Source organism: Mus musculus, chromosome Y (assembly GCF_000001635.26).
Source record: "Mus musculus strain C57BL/6J chromosome Y, GRCm38.p6 C57BL/6J".
Taxonomy (NCBI): Eukaryota; Metazoa; Chordata; class Mammalia; order Rodentia; family Muridae; genus Mus; species Mus musculus.
The window spans coordinates 61,635,561-61,653,743 of NC_000087.7; positions in this window are offsets into that span (position 1 = coordinate 61,635,561).

Below are 18,183 nucleotides of genomic sequence, written 5' to 3' on the forward strand. Positions count from 1 at the left end.
GAAAAAGAGGCAAAGAAAAAGCACAAGAAATATACATGTAGACACAGAGACATATATGTTCACAAACACTCAGAAATCCCATAAAAACAAAAAAAACTGCAAACCATAATATATAAACAAAGGACCATTAAGGTATTCTTTAAAGAACCCTGCCAATACCTTATTATATAAAGGACCTCCAAGATTATTATCCAGTTTGATTTTCATTTGCCAGGCAATGCTGAACTAGAGACTTAGATTTAAGCATGGTTTGCATACCCAGTGATACCCTAGTGGAAATTTGAATGTTTTCCTTTCCAAGCTACAAACTAGAAATAACTTCTGAGATAAAGATAGTGGCATGCACGCCCTTCCCTCTCATTGCTTGGGCTCTTTCTATCTCAGACCTTGCAGGCGCTGTGCATACAGATACTGCTACAGACACTTTTAGTTCAATGCAACTGATATTAGAAGGCCTTGGGTGAGAGTTTTAACCACTTCGACCTATGGGAGTGATAGGATGATAAGAAATATCAATGGCTCATTTAAACTTTGGTTGCTTCATTTTCTATACTCATGCTGGTTTGCAGCATGACCACCTTCATAGTCTCTGTGGGTTTTGACGTGATGAATGAACAGGCAATCTTTAGAGGATGTAAAGAATTAAAGCTCAAGGAATGTATGAGGTGGCCCACTAGCCACTCAAGTAAGGTTACTAGCCACTCAAGACCGCGTACCTGAACTTCATCTCTGAAATAATATACATGGTAGAAGAAGAGGATTGTCTCTTCCACACTGTCCTGCAATCTCTACACATGTGCAGTGGTTTGTGCACAGTTACACACATATGTACTTAATCAAACACATGTACCCATAATGTAAGTACATTAAAATGTATAAAATCATATAAAAACAAGCAGACCTCCTACTGGAAGTTTCAGAGAGACTACATTTATAGGATTTGGAGCTTGTTTGTTTCCTACAAACCTCCCATGCAGAAGGGAGGTTTTACATCTACTTTCGCAAGACTAAGACTTCGCTTGAAGCACTTGCCTGGGATTCCTGTAGATTTGGTTTTTCTCACCACATATGAAGAAATCTCTGTGTATTCTGAGTGCCCTAGATGCTGCTGAACTGAAAAATGCACATGCAACACAGACTTCCCACAATTGCTGAAGGCAGGCCCTCCTTTCTTTCTTTTACTGTAGAAGTAACTTTTCCATTTTCTAAACAACAGACAGTAGTAGTTTCCTTCCTAACACAAATGTCTCTGGTTTAGTTAAATAGATTTATTAGCTTCACATCAGACAATACCATGCAAGTTCATTTTCAGAAGGGTTAAGTGGAATTGAATTTGTGTTGTGTATTACTAACTGAGAGGCCAATTTATAACCACAGAGCACTTTGAGTTGAGTGAAAATAATATTTTTACAATTATAAAATGCATAAAATTCCGTACCAAATTTTTATCAAACTTGCTTTATATGTAAGATAAACCAAAAATTAACAGACAACTACCAAACAGTTAAAGCATACAACATGGCAATAAATTAAACGAAAATGCTTATTTAGAAGTGGGAGAAGATAAGCTTTTATGGAATCTGTTTAATTGTATAAGAAAGAGAAACATCACTTTTCTTCACATGCTCAGAATATAAGAGGGGGAAAAGATCCATGTGATAATCCAGTTCTATGTACACAAAATTAAGCAAGATCCTCATAATTAATGTGTGAGTACACAATGCCTGACTCAAATTCTATCATAGACACTCAAGTCCTGTCACTGAAGGCTCATCAGTCTCACTGTATTATTGTTTATTATTATTATTATTATTATTATTATTATTATTATTATCATTATTATTTATTAATTGCTGTTGTTTTTCTTTTTGTTATAATTACATAATTTAAATTTAAAATTTATTCAATTTCAGTAAATGATATTCAAGAAATGTTTAAAACTTTTAATATTGACCAGGGGCAAATGACTCTGCACTAAAAAACTAGATCTCATTCCCCATATTATTATCTGTTAACAGTGTGCACAAGAAGACCTGAGACCTAACAAAGTTGTCCTTTAGTTCCTCATTTTGCTCACATCAGCATCTGTAAACCATTGCCAAGTTCAGAGGCTAAGAATCTGCATAGTATCTTTCACAGACCAAGTCCTCATCGATGACAGAAACTGTGGCTATGTACTGTGTTTATACTTTATTCCTCATGATGAAGGAACAGCTGAAAGCAAGAAACTGATGCTCTAAAGGGCTTACCAAGAAACTTCCCTGGACAATATTGGTATGAATTAATACAATTTGACTAAAAGAGCACTTTGTCCACCAGGCTTGGAAGATGTAGAAAATGTAAAAATATTAAAGAGAAAAATGTAAAGCTGTACTTGTAATATAGTTAACAAAACACCCATGGAAGGAGTTACAGAGACAAAATTTGGAGCTGTGACGAAAAGATGGAGCATCTAGTGATTGCCATATCCAGGGATACATCCCATAATTAGCTTCCAAACGCTGACACCATTGCATACACTAGCAAGATTTTGCTGAAAGGATCCAGATATAGCTGTCTCTTGTGAGACTATGCCGAGGCCTAGCAAACACAGAAGTGGATGCTCACAGTTACCTATTGGAATGGGTCAAACGGCCCCCAATGCAGGAGCTAGAGAAAGTACCCAAGGGGCTAAAGGGAACTGCAACCCTATAGGTGGAACAACAATATGAACTAATCAGTACCCCAGAGCTCTTGTCTCTAGCTGCATATGTATCAAAAGATGGCCTAGTGAGCCATCACAGGAAAGAGAGGCCCTTTGGACTTGCAAACTTTATATGCTCCAGTACAGGGGGACGCCAGGGCCAAAAAGGGGGAGTGGGTGGGTAGGGGAGTGGGGGGATGGTATGGGCAACATTTGGGATAGCATTGGAAATGTAAACGAGGAAAATACCTAATTAATAAAAAGAGAAATAAAAAAGACTTTATGGTTAATGAGAGTAAATTTTTGTTAAGATTTGTTCACATAGCCTGTCTTCCACTTAGCTCTATTTCCATAGCCAATGGAATGAAATTCTGCCAGGCCTTGTCTATCATTAATATGAGTGGATGTGCAACTACAATAGCCAAAACTAGAAGTTATCATGGAAGATCTCATTTCTGAAGAAAAATTGAGGAAGAGTGGATTGGGGTAGCAGGAGTGGAGGAGAAGTCAGGGAGCAGAGAAGAGAAGGAATACTAGGTTTGGGATGTTGATTGATTAACTAATTTAAAAAATCAGCTCCAGGACAGATTATTTTCTGGTGTTAGAGAAAACTCATCTCAACAATTATTATTAAGGAGAATTTTATTATCTGAGATCTACAGTGAATTCGTATTGGTGTTTGTGTCTGTGTCTGTGTGTCTTGGTGTGTGAACCTACTATGTTGCTTAAAGTAGCTAGCAAAATATAATTTGTCTTTCATGAACTCACAAGCCAGGATTCACTTCTCTGACTACACGGCCATCTTAAGAAGTATCCTCCTGACCAAGCAGTTGCTATTTCAACATAAACCTGGGATTCAATCTACCCTGCTTCTAATTGGGACCAAATGTATAAGCCACATGTGTTTCTCTGCCAGACTACTAGTGGATGAGACCCTCGAGTATCAGATGCATACCATGTTGGAGAGGGTACAGAAGCTCCCATGCACTGACCTTATCAATAAATTAATGCTCAAACTTTTCTATAGAGAAAACTGCTATACTCATTTAAAATTAAGAAATCACAAATTGTACATCCCTTTAGGCACAGGAGTGGTATGCAATCATTTAAAAATTCCAGTGTGTGTAATAAAAGCCAAAATAATCAAAGTCACTTTACTGCTCTCTTTTACTTCCACAGAGATGGATAACTAGTATGGACAGTGAGATCTGTAAGTGGACTTCAAATGCTTACAACTTTCTTAGGTTTGTGCTGGCTTTCAGGTCTTCTTGTGTTCCCCAAGCTTCCTTGAAAATAGACAATGTCAAGGGAGAAACTGAGGTGACAACTACCATGCTTACACTGAAGGAAGACACAGTCTTATCATCTTGTTCATAAATTTACCTGAATCTTTGTTTTGGTATTCTATGACGGTCAACATTATAGCCACTGAAACTATGCCATGAATATTAATTCTTTCTGACTTCAAGGGCCATAATAGCATTTTACATCTCTTCTGAGAAAAGTGAAGAATTAAATCATAGTCCATGGTACCTGAAACCAGAGGATAGTGTCTAAGAAAACATTGCTATGGACACAGATGTCTAACAAAAACATAGGTATGGATACAAATGTCAAACAAATACTCATTTCTTTTATTACTAATACAAAAAAAAATGTGTGGATAACACAGATAATGAAAGACAGTGGGAAACAACGTAGAATTCTATTGTATCTTTTTTTATGATATGAAACATAACTCTCCCAAATTTTCTAGATTTTAAACCTTCTTTACATTCTGTCCCTGCAATATGCTAATTTTCCTTAGCTTGGCCATTCTGTCTGAGTTTTCTGACTAAGTACATTCTGGTGTCTGAGAAGCCTTGATCATCTGTTAAACATTTTCTCACACAGGTTACATGTATAGGGATGGTCAGCAATGTGGGTCAGCTGGTGCTTAATGAGGTGACATTTTTGAAGGAATGGTCTCCCACATTCAATACAGTTAAACAGGATTCTCTCCTGTATAAAATCATTCATGTTCAACTAAATTTGTATTATGATTAAAGGTTTTCTGGCAACAGGAACACAGATGTAGTTTTATTTCTTAGTGAGTCAGATAATGTATTTTAAAATCTGAACGGTGTTTTTCTGTGTGTGAGGGTGCATGTGTGTGTGTGTGTGTGTGTGTGATATGTATTCAGAATCCAAAGAGACCAGAAGACTTAGAGACACAAGTAGGTTTTTATTCTTGTTTTTTTTTGTTCTTTTGTTTTGTTTTGTTTTGTTTTGTTTTCTAGACAAAGTTTGTTTGTTTACCCCTGGCTTTCCAAAAACTCACTCTGTAGACCAAGGTGGCCTCAAACTCAGAAATTCGCCTGCCTATACCCCCACCCCCCAAATGCTGGGATTGAAGACCTGTTCCCACACTGCCTGACATTAGACAGTTTTTTTGTTAAACTATATTTGGTGCTATAAACAGAACGGGAAGTTTATCATGTACTGTTTAAGAATTGAGCCATCTCTTTCTTCACAATGCAAAGAATAACAAGAATGAATAAAATAGAAAAATATTGTATAATAGATATGAGGGCTTATCTATAATTGTTTAAGAGTTAAATAATAACAACAAAAAGTCAATCAGCTCAGTCTGGACATATGTATACAAATTGCCAAGTAACTTTTAACAAAACACACAAGCAATTCAATGAAGGAAGGCTATAAATGTCAATAAATGATGGGGAGCAAATTGGACAATGTGATGAGTGTTCTTGGGTTTGAACTTTACTGCATCAAAAATTAACTAAAATCCAAATGACTGGGCAAGACATTAATGGATTTTTTCTTAGTAATTTGAGATGGTAAGATCCATTTTGAATCTGAATCTTTCAAGTGGGAAAAGTCACTTTAAACCTGGCACACACTTATATAAATGTTCTGCAACCTATATGAAAGACATGGAAGAAGAAAGTTTGTTTTCTTTGCCTGTTTGCCCTCATTGGGAAGCCCATTTCTTCACTGTCAATACAGGCCATTTTCAGTATTCCATAATACACTGGAGACTACCTGAGACAATCCACCTCATTGACTGAATAACTATGAGGTTCTTAGAATATCAATTGGTAGACAGCTATTGTTGGATCACACCCTGTAATTCACTTTAAAGTATATTTAAACTACATTTACAGTATATTATATAACAAAATATTATAAATGATAAAATATATTACATATAAAATAAATTATATATAATATATACACCATAGTTTTATAAAATTATGCATATATATAATTTGTGCTGTATGTTTTGTTTCACCCGAGAGCAGTGACACATAATAGGTAAAAGAGTCAGCCTCACACTCAATCTCAACTTCATACTGTATGTAAAATAATTTACAAGGGCAGGTAAGAACAAAAAAAAATTAGGAAAATTGGAGTATATGTATGATTAAGAGAGTTAAGAGTGCTAGATTTCATGGAAGAAATATTCATTCTAAGAGAAATAATTGATCCTCACTAAAATTAAGAACTTTCACGCTGAGCTGGATGGTGGTGGTGTGTGTTTTAAACCCAGAACTTGGGACACAAAGGCAGGTGAGTTTGTGGTAAACCTGCTGTACAGATTGATCTTGAGGACAGCCAGGGTTATGCAGAGAAATTGTATGTTAAAAAAACAAAGAAAACAAACAACCCCAAAACAAAAAATAACATAGAAAATATTTTATTTTTCTGTAGCAGTTCCTGATTCAACAGTGAAGAAGCAATCTAAATCAATTATAATCCAAAAGGCAATATCTTCCAGAGTATATTTTTCACTGTTACAGTCCAGGTTACACAATGTATACACAAAGGAAAGGAGTTATAGTTAACCAGTTAAACTAGTCAGGTGGTTAGCTTGTAGATGGCCAGCATTACAACACTGTAGAGTGTCTTCTTCCATGGGTTAGCATAGCCCATTCTACCTCAGATAATAAATTTGTATATCGTCAAATATTAACATTTCTGAAGAAGAGAAAGGACTTGAATTTAATACTGAGTCAGAAGCAGTTGTTGTACCTGTCTGTGAATCATGGCAGGCTGCATACTGAGGAAATTATCAGTAACGAATTTAGGTGGAGAAACTGGGATAACCAGAGGTAGGCAAGTGGACCAGATAATTGGTTGTAAAATATCCAGTTTCCACTCTGATCCTGACAAGTCTAGTCGCCTGGAGATCAGTAAGGTTGAATGTACCAGAGAACACTAGTGGTCTTAGCAGCAGGAAAAATCTAAAATGAGACTGCCTGAATTCAAAAGGGAAATGTTAAAATAAAATAAAACAATAACAAAAAGCAATCTGACTTTCTCCAGCCCCTCTATGGTCCAGTAGCCTCCATGGCTTTTTAACACCAACAAACCACTAGTAAACACTACTGTTGGGCAGATTTGTGTGTTGCTATAAAGATGCCTTGATCATTTGCTTTCTTGGGTGTTATCCTTCATGAAGTTATTTCTCTCTTTTCCTTCTCTGTAAAATATATAAGACTAAACTTAAAAGCATTTTCTGAAGTGATACATGAGTCCCACCCTCTCTATATAAGATCTGTTTACCATGAGTCAGCCAAAATAAACTCTGCCTGACATTCTTAGGTTGGATTCTGAAAGAGGTGGTTTCTGTTGTCACTGGGGTGTCACTTATTTCCCCATTCACTAGCAGCACCTAGAACATGGCACTAGGGTACAAAGGCCAGTGGAAGTCCTCCTCTCTCAACTCATGGATGTATTTTCATAAAAAAGATATTAATCCCAGCATCTATTCCACCTCTAGAGAACATGAATGCCAGCCTAGGCTCCTATACCTAACAAAACTCTCAATCACCATAGACGGAGAAAACAATATATACAACGACAAAGCCAATTTTACACATAATCTTTCCTTAAATCCAGCCCTACAAAGAATAATAGGTGGAATACAACAACACAAGGAGTGAAACTACACCATAGAAGAAACAAGAAAGTAATCTTACAACAAATCCACAAAAACATGCTTCCACCTCTAAGAATAAAACTAATAGAAAGTAACAATCACTTTACCTTAATATCTATTAATATGAAAATTAATATTACCATCATAACCTAATTGAATGAAATTCAAAAATATGAGGAATTAGAAATTGTCCGTTTTTCATTATGTTGTTCCTAATTTGGTAAATAGGATTAATAAGTCCAATATTGTATAATCCATATAGTCTTTCTTCTTGTTTATACATAACACTGTATTGCTGTGTGCCACATAATGGTCTTGAAAACATGGTTCCCCTATCTCAGCCTCTGTATTAGTAGGATTGTTTATTTGATAATTTTACACTATACTATGGTTTTCAGAACAGCTTAAATTTTTCAAAACTCTTTATAAACCAAAATAAATGTAGACAATTAATTTGGGAGGTGGCTTATAAGAGAACAGCAAAGAGTGAGACTAAAGGCTTTGCTTGATATTTATTATTATTGTATAAATTCTGAAGAGGACTTTATAAGTTACTATTATTCTAAGGTGAATGCTTTTGGAAAAACATCACATCCAATAAAACTGAATTCTATCATCAACTAACTTCTGTGACACTCTCCAAGCAGAACAATTCTTCATTGAAACAGTTGATCAATGACTTCATGGATAGACCATCTTAATAAACACCCATTCCATAAGTGAATGTACCCTGTTACATGTGGCCTGAGAATGACAACAATCACTCAAATCAAATAGCTTTGAACATAGCAGGAAATTAGTATCCAAAAATCATGCCTACAGTTCATTCCTTGCCACAGCAGATATATCAACTCTACCCTTAGTACTATGGAGGTAAAATACTTTGGTGATGTGAGGGACATTCAAGTACAGCCTTATTACAATGAAATCCAGTGTCCATAAATTGTTCTTCTTTTTTTCTTTTCTTTTATTTTTTTTGTATCACAGTAAGCCAAGATTTTTTTTTTAATTTTACAATTATTATATACTTTCTTCGTTTACATTCCAAAAGTCCCCTCCCGCCTCCCCCCTTACCTCTCCTTGATCCCCAACATACCTACTCCCACCTACATTCCCTAGCAGTACCCTGAGCTGAGGCATATAACCTTCACAAAACCATAGGCCTCTCTCCCCACAGATGGCCTACCAGACCATCTCCTGCTACACATTCAACTAGAGACATGAGCTCTGGAGGTACTGGTTAGTTAATATTGTTGTTCTTATTTAGGGTTTCAAACCATCTCAGTTCCTTGGGTACTTTCTCTAGCTCCTCCATTGGGAGTCCTGTGTTCCATCCAATAGATGATTGTGAGCATCCACTTCTGTATTTGCCAGTCACTGGACTATCCTCACACAAGACAACTTCAGGGTCCTGTTAGCATAATCTGTAAGTCAAGAATTTTAAGATCTCCTAAAAACACAACAAACAAACAAACAAACAAACAACAAACAAACCAAAAGACTATTTATGTTCACCAAAAAAACTAATAGTGATATATTATTTTAATATATCATAGAGTTAATATATTTGCAGTTATTTAAAATTTATGAGAAAAAAGAATTTTCAGTATTGCTGCAGACAAATATATAAATTGATTGTTGTTTCTATCAAACAACATTTTTAATATTCATTTTTATTGTTACAATATTTTATAAATATTAAGGAACATGATAAAAAATGGAAGGTTGATAGGTTTTGAGTGGGCATCAGCTGGAGGAGTTGGGGTACAAAATAAAAAGAAGAATGTGATGTAAGTCTGTTTACTCAAAATATGTTTTTAGATGTTAACAAATTCAGATAAATTGAAATTATGTATATTTTCTTATCATAATGCAATAAAAATTAAATCAAAATATATTTCTAGAACTGGTGGGATTGCTCAGCAGTTATGAGAACCGGCTATTATTTTACAGTTCCTGAGTTCAATTCCCAGCAACAACATGGTGGCTTACTACCATATATAAAGTGATCTGATGACCCCTTCTTTCATGAAGGTGAACCCATAAAAAGAGGACTCATACATTTTAAAAATGATAGACTTAAACACATTAAAATGTTTCTATTATTATTATTATTATTATTATTATTATTATTATTATTAAAGTGTCTAACTACTTCCTTTCATTTCTTTCCACCAAACCAGCCTTGGAAATCTAATGCACAAGTAGGAAAACACTGCAAGTTAATGGGCGGAATGCTCTTGGGTACATGAAATACACACTAGACTAGTTGAAAAAATGGAAAAACTAGCTGTTAAGGGCAACTTTTGGTTAGGCAGTGGTGGTTCATGCCTTCAATCACAGCACTTGGGAGGCAGAGGACAAGGATTTTTGAGTTCAAAATCAGCCTGGTGTAAGTTCCAGGACAGACAGTGCTACACTGAAAAACCCTGTCTTGAAATTTAATAATAATAATAATAATAATAATAATAATAATAATAATAATAATAATAATAAAAGCACCTATTCTATGCAGAGGACCAGGCACAAAGCACCCACATTGTGGCTCATAACATATGCACAATCACAGTTTCAGAGAAACAGTGCTCTCTTGCAGCGTCTGTAGGCAACAGAGGCATAAGTGAGAGAGAGGGGCTGCTCAGCCTAGCACATAAGTGAGAGAGGGGACCTGGGCAGCCCAGCATATAAGTGAGAGAGAGGCCCTGCCCAGCCTAGCACATAAGTGAAAAAGAGGGCCTGCAAGGACTAACATCTAAGTGAGAGGGAGGTCCTGGGAAGCCTAGCACATAAGAGAGAGAAGGGCCCTGGGCAGTCTAGCACATAAGAGAGAGAGAGGACATGTGAAGCCTAGCACCTAAGAGAGAGAGAGAGAGAGAGAGAGAGAGAGAGAGAGAGAGAGAGAGAGAGAGAGAGAGAGAGAGAGAGAGAGAGAGAGGACCTGCCCAGCCTAATGCCTAAGTGAGAGAGTGGGCCTGAGTGGCCAAGCACATAAGTGTGAGAGAGAGGGCCTGCACTGCCTAGCACACTCTTCTATCAAGCTGAGGACTAGGAAAGTAGAGAAAGGAGAGTACCAGGGGTTGTAGGAAATCTGCATGCTCCCTTCTGAACTCTTAGGGCAGCATAGACTCTTCTGGTGTGCGTGTGTACATGCAGAAGTCCACATTATTAAATGTTTATGCACATAAATAAATAAAAAACCAAAAATGCTTACAAGAGCCTCTACAGCTGAAATTAAGTAGAGCCATTTGCTGTATTTCATATGTTACATATTTGTTCTGGATTTTCAAGTTTGTAAGCACTTGTCAACCAACAAACTGGAAATCATTTGTCTTAAAGCCAGTAGATTACTCCCACCTTCTAAAATCTCCCTTCAAAGTACTTGGTATTCCGTGAACGCATGCGCAGGGTGTATTCAGCCAATCAGCACAGTCCTTTGGTGAGACCTATTTGCTCCAGCTGGCATCACAAAGGATCCTCTGAGGCTTCTGTCTGGGTGTGGCCCCTGACAACGGTTTTTTTTTTTTTTTTTTTTTTTTTTTGCCATTGAGGAGCTAAGCACAGAAGGGTGCGGTTTGGAAGGTGTTCTCCTCTTAGATGAGCTGTAAGTGATAGTCTGCCCTGATCAGGGTTGTTGGACAGTTAATCAAGGTGTGACAGGGTGGGGAATCTCAGGCCCAGGAGGCCACTATGTGAGGAAAAGCCTCCTGATCGCCATTTTCTGTGGAATCTGAGGGTGAATGGAAGGTGGAGGACCGTATTCATGGAAGAGGATCGAACAGGTCAGGGCCATAGAGAATTCGGAACCCTTGGAAGAGAAAAGCTTGGGGCCTGGGGATAGGATCAGAGAACCAGCTGCAGGACTGTGGGTCAGGGAACAGGGAGCCATTGGTGAGATGCCTTGGCGATTGTCCTGTGTGATATTCAGGATCCCTTAGAAACACACTGAGGATTCCTCCCTCCTCATTGTCTTCTCTATGGTGTGTTCCTTTGGTATAGACTGTATGAACATTGCAGACAGTAGAATGGCATAGGAAGATGAATGAAAAGAAGAAGAGGAGATAATTGTAAGAGATTCATAAGTCATTGGGGATGGATTCTGACCACAGATCTTTCTGTCTCAGTCTCCCATGTATTGGGATTAAAGACTTGCACCACCAAGTTCAGCTTTTTCTCTCAGTTTAGGTTCTGTAGGATGGGATCTATCTTTGTAGTTTCAGCTGGCCCGGCTTGGCCTGGCCTTGAACTTACAATCTTCAGATGTTTGAAATCCTCGGCTTCCCCAAATGCCTAATTTCTCCAATATAAGGTCTTTCTGTGTGGGTGATGGTGGTAGTTCATGTTTTTTTGTAGACTTAGTGGTGGATCTTTTTGATATGAATATACAGTTACCATGTTCTTTATCTTTCTGGATAGAACTGTGAGTTTACGTTAGACTGAGATAAACTGGTAAACAGAATTGCTGATGTTTTGTTTAAAAATATTCTGTGGGAGATAGGACCAAAATTCAGATACCTCAAAGGTTAAAGGATGTTGCTCATCGTTTTTTGGGAGGAGGGGAGGACTCATATGTTGAAGGTTGGCCAGTTTTTGTCTCTTTTTAAACTGAGAAATGGCAGACGAATAATTTAGGTTCTAAAGGAGGTTTTTAAAGAAGTGAGTTAAAGAAGTTTTTAAAACAAGTTGTGAGGGAGAGGGACATGATAAATGGGATACACGGAGGAAATGGTACGGGTAAGTGTATATATATATGCATCACCATATTGAATATGTACACAGAACTCTCTGATAAAGGCAATTGATTAAAAATATACATGTTAAGTAAAAAAAGAAATGATCTTTCATTGAGCTAAAATAATTATTTGATTTTTTGTTATTTTTAATTATTTAAATGATAATTTTTAATCAGGTAACTAAGTTCTTTTTTTTTCCTTTTTATTTTTATTGTTTTTTTTTTAAACTAAGAAGACTACTGAGTTCTTATGAGAAGAATGGCTCTTAAGAAATTGAAGGTGATACCAAAGGAAGGTTACTTATTACTTTTGGACTTTGATGATGAGGACGATGACATAAAAGTTTCAGAGGAGGCTCTTTCGGAAGGTATCGCATTTCCAGTATTAATTGTGTCCTCCAGTTCATTAGACTTTACCTAGTCACCTGAAATGGAAGAAGTCTTTGTTAAGAGTTTACATATACTTCATTTCTAATTTTACCTATATCTCTCTATTCCTATATACAAGGTTTTGCAGCACATAAACCTACTCTTGGAACTATATCAGCATATGTTGAGAGAGAAGAACTTTCTTGATTTCACCTCAAGAAAAGACATGAACATTGTTTGTATAATATGTTTGCCAAACATGAATTTATTTCATAAAACTTGCAAATAAATTATTTCCTTTCTTTTTCTATTATAACTTTTCCTTATTTACATTTCAAATATTATCCCCGTTTCTAGTTTCCACTCCAAAAAATCTCCTGTCCTCTCCCCTCTCCCCCATTTCCCCAACACATCATCTACCAATTCCTAACCCAGGTATTCCCCCATACTGGGGCATAGGATCTTTACAGGAACAAGTGTCTCTCCTCCCATCGATGCCTGACTAGTCCATCCTCTGCTACATAAGAAGCTGGAATCATATATCCCATTATTTGTTTTCATTGATTGGTGGTTTAATCCCATGGAATTGTGGGGTACTTGTTAGTTCATGTTGTTTTTTCTTCTAGGGGCCTGCAAACTCCTTAAGCTCCTTAGGTATTTTCTCCAGCTCCATAATTGGGGACCCTGTGCTAAGTCCAAAGGATGTCTGTGAACATCCACTTTTTTATTTGTCAGGCATTAGCAGATCCTCTCAGGAGACAACTATATCATTCTCCTGCACCCAATCCCTTGTTGGCATCTTCAGTAGATTTGGTGGTTGTATATGGGATGGATCCCCAAGTGAGGCAGTCTCTGTATTCTTTTATTCTCAGCTCCAATCTTTGTCTCTGTAACTCCCTCCATGATTATTTGGTTCCCCATTCTAAGAAGGAACGGCATATCCACACTTTGGTCTTCCTTCTTCAGTTTCATGGGTTTTGCACATTTACCTTGGTTATTCTGAGCTTCAGGGATAATATCCACTCATCAATGTGTGAATATCATGTGTGTGTTTTGTGATTGGGTTAACTCTCTTAGGAAGATATCATCCAGATCCATCCATTTGTATAAAAATTTCATGAATTCATTGTTTTTAATAGCTGTGTAGTAATTCATTAAATAAATGTGCCATATTTTCTATATACATTCCTCTAAAGAGAGTCATCTGGGTTCATTTCAGCTTCTTGTTATTATACAAAAGGCTGCTATGGACAAAGTGAAGCATGTTTCCTTATTACAAGTTTGAACTTCTGGGTATAACCTTATCAGTTTTATTAGGTCCCATTTGTCCATTTTTAATCTTATAGCACAAGACATTGGTAGTATTTTTTTCAAGAATATCCCCCCTTTGCCCATGTATTCCAGGCTATTCCCCACTTTCTCCTTTATAAGTTTCAGTGTCTCTGGTTTTATGTGCAGTCCCTTGATCGACTTAGACTTGAGCATTGCACAGGGGATGAGAATAGATCAATTTACATTCTCCTACATGCTAACTGCCAATTGAACAAACACCATTTGTTGAAAATGCTGTCTCCTTTCCACTAGATGGTTTTAGCTCCTTTGTCAAAGATCAAGTGACTAAAGGTTTATTTCTCTGACTTCAGTTCTATTTCATTTATCTACCTGTCTACCACTATACCTGTACCATGTAGTGTTTATCACAATTGCTTTGTAGTGCACTTTGAGGTCAGGCATGGTGATTCCACAAGAGGTTCTTTTATTGTTGGGAATAGTTTTTCCTATACCAGGTTTTTGTTTTTTGTTGTTGTTGTTGTTGTTGGTTTTTTGTTGTTGTTGTTGTTGTTGCTTGTTTGTTTTTTTCAAATTCCAGGAGAATTTGTAAATTGCCCTTTCTAACTCAGTAAAGAATTGAGTTGGAATTTTGATGGGGATTATATTGAATCTATAAACTACTTTTGGCAGAACAGCCATTTTTACTATATTAATCCTTCCAATCCATGAGCATGGGAGTTCTTTCCATGTTCTGAGATCTTGTTTCATTTCTTTCTTCAGAGACATGAAGTTTTTATCATATATATCTTTCACTTTCTAAGTTAGAGTCACACCAAGCTATTTTATATTATTTGTGAGTATTGTGAAGGGTGAGTTTTCCCAAATTTCTTTCTCATCCTCTTTTTCCTTTGAGTAGAGAAAGGCCACTGATATGTTTGAGTTAATTTTATATTCACCTACTGCACTGAAGTCATATATATGGTTACGATTTCTCTGGTGCATTTTTGGGTCACTGATACATGCTATCATATATTCTGGAAATAGTGATATTTTGACTTCTTCCTTTCCAATTTGTATTCATTTGTTTTCCTTTTGTTGTCTAATTGCTCTGGTTAGGACTTCAACTACTATATTCAATAGGTATGAAGAAAGTGGGCAGCCTTGTCTAGGCCCTGATTTTAATGAGATTGTTTCATTTAGTTTAATGTTTCCTACTCGTTTGCTGTCTATTGTATTTTTTTTTTTATGTTTAGATATGGGCCTTGAATTCCTGACCTTTCCTGGACTTTTATTATGAATGGGTGTTGTGTTTTGTCAAATGCTTTCTCAGCATCTAATGAGGTGATCATGTTGTTTTCGTCTTTGAGTTTGTTTCTATAGTGGATTAAGTTGACAAATTTCCATATATTAAACCATCCCTGCATTACAGGGATGAAGTCTACTTGACCATGATGGATGATCGTTTTGATGTATTCTTTTATTTGGTTTGCAGTGATTTTATTGAGTATTTTTGCTTCGAAATTCATAAGGGAAAATGGTCTGAAGTTTCCTTTCTTCATTGTGTTTTTGTATGGTTTGAATATAATTGTAATCTGGCTTCATAGAACAAATTCAATAGTGTTCCTTCTCTTTTGATTTTGCATATTAGTTTGAAGAGTTTTGGTATTAGGTCTCCATGTGTAAGACCCCGAAGATGGACCTCCTCTCAAGTCCAGTAAAGTCCCGGAATGAGCTGGCCAGCACCCCAATGACTTGAGAGAAATCGACACCTGATGCAAACTGCAAGAGTTTTTATTATCAGCTAGCTAAGGACAAACTCCTTCCACTGTGCAGGGCAGGGGCGTATGACTCTGAGATGTGACAGAAGAAGGTTTTTATTAGCTAGCTGAGGAATTGGGATGAGTTGGGAGGAGAGTTTGGAGGAGTTGGGAAGAGATGGGAGGAGTGTTCCTCTCTGCCCAGATGTCCTTGTCAAAACTCCAATTTTGAATCTCTAGCTGTAAGGCTCAGAAACCAAAAGGATTTTTGGTGGCTGTAGAGAACATAGAGTCTCTTTCTGGCTGTATTTTTATAAATCAGGGAAAACAATCTTGGAGAATGTCCAGGTGCTTTACCTTCCAGGGAGAAACGCTCTAAGTTGTGGTCTCACATTTCCCATTCCTTCTAGTACATAGTTCTGATCTTATAAGTTAGAAAATTAAACCTCTGGCCCAGCTGCCAAACAAAGCCAACATGAGGTCACAGCTTTAGGATATGTAAGATTGAGAACCTCAGAAGCCCATTGAATGAGACAAAAGAGCCTCTTGCCATTGGGAGGAGGGAGGGAGGGAGGTTCCTGTGCAGTGCCCACTGTGTGTGAGCAGTGCCAGGCCAGTGGGCCATGGCAGGCTGGATGCCAGAACTGGGCACATGCTGGAGGTGTGGCAGCAGGGCTTGTGAGAATCATCAGGGAAAGTCCTTTTGATCTGAGTTCAAGTTTGCCAGAATGGTGGCACCAGACCAGGACAGGTACTCCTGTTTGAAATTTATGTGGCACCAAGATGGTTTCTGGTTCGTATGTTTTTTGTTTTTTTGTTTTTGTTTAAGTTTTTTATTGTGTTTCAACATTTCCAAGGCATCTTTTCTGACCAGTTGTAGGTCCTTCAAGTGAGCTAGTGGGAGTTCTGAAAAAGAAACATGAGGGTCAAACATTCCACCTGCTTCTGTTAAAGGGGGGGGGGGGTCCCCAGTTGAGGAGTTCGAATGGTGTAAGTTTAAATTTCCCTGTGGTGTTCCATACTCAGAACAAGGTGAAGGGAAAAAGAGCTGCATAATCTTTTCTGCAGGTCTCTAAAACCAATTTAGTCAAGGTTTCTTTTAATGCTCTATTCATGTGTGTTTTTGAGCTTTACTAAAGTTTCTTTTATGAGTGTGGATGACATTGCATTTGGCGTATAAATGTTCAGAATTGGGAATTCATTTTGGCAAATTTTAACATTGATGAATATGAAGTGTCCCTCCTCTTTTTTTTTGATAACTTTGGGTTGAAAGTCGAATTTATTTGATATTAGAATGGCTACTCCAACTTGTTTCTTTGTAACATTTCCTTGGATAATTGTTTTCCAGCCTTTTACTCTAAGGTAATATCTGTATTTGTCCCTGAGATTTGTTTCTAGTATGCTTGGTCTTGCTTACACATCCTGTCTGTTATTCTATGTCTTTTTATTGGTGAATTGTGTCCGCTGATATTATGAGATATTAAGGAAAAGTAGTTGTTGCTTCCTGTTATTTTTGTTGTTAGAGTTGGAATGTGATTCATGTAGCTTTCTTCTTTTAGGTTTGCTTCAAGATCAATTTCTTGGTTTTTCTAGAGTGTAATTTCCCTCCTTATATTGGAGTTTTCCCATTATTACCCACTTGATGGGCTGGATTTGTTCGAGCATATTGTGTAGATATCGTTTTTTTTCACAGAATACCTTGTTTTCTCAATCTATTGTAAAATTTTTTGATGCGTCTAGTAGCCTTGTCTGGCATTTCTTTTCCCTTAGGGTCTGTATGACATCTGCCCTGGATATTATGGCTTTCATAATCTCTGGGGATAAGTTAGGTATAGTTTTGATAGGATTTCCTTTATAAGTCACTTGACCATTTTCCCTTAGTGCTTTTAATATTCTTCTTTTTCTTTTCTTTTTTTTTTTTTATTATGCATTTGGAGTTTTGATTTCTATATGATGGAAGAAATTTCTCTTGTGGTCCAAACTATTTGGAGTTTTGTAGGCTACTTGTATATTCATAGGCAACTCTTTCTTTAGGTTAGGGAAGTTTTCTTCTATAATTTTGTTGAATATATTCACTGTCCCTAAATTTGAAAAACTTACTTGTCATTGATACCTATTATCCTTAAGTTTTGTCATCTCCTTGTGTCCTGGATTTTCTCGGTGTAAATATTTCCTTTCTAAAATCTCTTCCAAAAATTTACATGGAGAGTTTTTCCAGATAAATTCAAATTGATAGTACTTTATTAACTATTACTTATATAGAATCCTTTCAAATGTTTCTGTTTTCTATTGTTAATACAGTAAAAAGCCCAGCATTTGATAAAAATGAGAATATATCGCCTCAAGCAGAAGCAGATGAAGATATGGGGTAACATTTTCAATATTTTTTGCCAGCTCAATAGATTACTTCATAAGTAGTGTTTGTATT